This window comes from Trachymyrmex septentrionalis, unplaced genomic scaffold (assembly GCF_001594115.1).
Source record: "Trachymyrmex septentrionalis isolate Tsep2-gDNA-1 unplaced genomic scaffold, Tsep1.0 scaffold108, whole genome shotgun sequence".
Taxonomy (NCBI): domain Eukaryota; kingdom Metazoa; phylum Arthropoda; class Insecta; order Hymenoptera; family Formicidae; genus Trachymyrmex; species Trachymyrmex septentrionalis.
Window position 1 is genome coordinate 1411829 of NW_017304207.1, and position 2428 is coordinate 1414256.

Below are 2428 nucleotides of genomic sequence, written 5' to 3' on the forward strand. Positions count from 1 at the left end.
AAATCCACGATCCCGGGTAGCTGATTCAGATGGAATGCATTAGAAAAATGCATTTTTTCATATTAGTAATCAGTTTTCTCTTATTACTAAAATATTATTAGATAGTCAAATGTATGTAATAACTAATGTAGAATTCATTTTTTTCGGTAAGTCTCTTAATTTCGTCTGTAGAAATTTGAAACTGAAAAATAAGTCTACTAACCTCGGTTTCTTCTACACAGATTACGCTGCAAGTAAAGTTTCTTAAAAATGTTATATTCTAATGAAGAAGCTTTTGATATGTTAATGATTTACGATGAGTATAGGCAAAATGCTACGCAAACGGCTGATTTGTATGCTGCACGCTTTCCAAACTGTCGCGTCATTTCGTAAGAGTTTTTACACGTTTAGCGAATCGAGTACGTACTACTGGAAGTATTAAGGCTCAGCTAACAATAAGACAACAAAGCAAAATGTTGTTACAAGTAAAAACTGTCTATTGACATATTGGCTGCAATTATTGCAAATTCACATGTCTCTACAAGAGATATTGCCTGCGACAAAAATATTAGCCAATATTCAGTGTTATGCTTGTGTTCCACAGTTCTCTATTCAGGAAAAATAAATTCTTCCCATATATCGGTACTCCAAGAACTCTGGCAGAATAATTTTAACATGAAAATCCAATTCTGTGTACATGGGCTTAAAATAAATTATAAGAAGATCCTAACTTTTTTTTACTTATGTTGTGGTCAGATGAAGCAACATTTAAAAGAATGTTAGAACCATTAACAATTCATTATTGGAGCGAAGTTAATCTATACTGAATGAGAACTGTGGATTATAAACACCAATGGAACATTAAATGGACAGGAATTATTAGCGTTCGATTATTTGGACCATACTTTTTAGAGGATTGTTCGTTTTCTTAGAAATGATTTTCCAAATTTAGTGGAAGATATTTCACTGAGAGATATTCCGCTGGCTCGAATATAATTTCAGTAAGATGGTGCACCACCCCACTTCGGTATAAAGACGAGGTGAGACCTCAAGAATATTCCCAAACAAATCGAATAGTAGAGATGAATCCCTCCCCCCCCTCTCTCTCTCTCACTCGGGCAAGATCACTCGATTTAATGTTTGGACTATTATCTTTGAGGAACAGTGAGCTTATTTTCAACGTTCTATCACTTCGGAAAACATGAAAGAAAGAATAAAAAATATTTTTCGCGAAATAATGATTCAAGAATTAGAAAAAGTACAAGCAAGCTTTCTACGAAGACTACAGACATGTCTAGATCAATATGGCGAACATTTTGAATATCTGTTACAATAATAACAAATTTATTCCAAACTTTCAGCCTAACTTTTATTATTTTATTTATTTTATATTCTGGCAATTGAATTTTCGAAAAGATACTCTAATGCAAAATTATTCAACTTATTGAGTATCAGCGATAGAACGAGTAAAAACTACCTCTTTTCATTAAAAAAAATTTTTTTATTGTTAATATGAAAACCAAGGACATTTAAGGTTACTCTAGGTCATCGAAGTATGTCTCCCTACTTATCCTACAATTTTGATAATAGGTATCTTCCCCCTATCTCTAACCGTTTTCGAGAAACGTAATAAACATTTTTTGTCAAACTCACCCTGACAAATGATATACTATACTACCTATTAAGAATTTTTTATCAAATGTTATTTATCATGTAAAGGTAAATAAATGGTTCCAATAAAAACTTTACTTTGTCTACTACTATTAAAAAAAATTGAACTGCTATTTAAAAAAAAAAGAAATACGAAATACTAATTTTTTTATATTAAAAGAAGAACTTTCTGAAACCCTTGCATTTTTTATTGTATATGGAAAAATAAGGATGAATAAGACATGAAGCTGAATAAAAAATACAAGAGCTAAACACTTGTATTTTGTTATACTCAATTATTTATTATTCTTCTATACTTATATGTATCACGAAATGGTCATTAAATCTTTACACTCCCTATAGAGGAATTATTTTACATTAATTATGATATATGATTGCGCTGCTTATAGAACAGCTACGTACACTTTCATTTCTTTTATTTTTTCTGACTTTTGCGGCGTAAGTAAACATTACATGGCGTAAATATCGGAGTTATCATAAACTAGTCTAATTATAAGTAAAAAAAAATATTACGAATTATATAAGAGTCGTTTTTTAAACTTGATTACCCACCATTTTGAATAAGAACAACATAACAATCCTTGCTCAAAAAAATTTTTTCTTTTAACAAAACTTTTTTAACTAAGTATCATTCAACTTCCTTGCTATTTAAAATTTCATACTCTCCGTTCATCTCCTTTTGAAGGGCTGAGGCGAAATTTTTCAATAAAAAGATTAGCTTCTCAAAATAAAGAAACACGTGTTTCGACATTTTTCCATATTTTTCGTTCTAAAATTA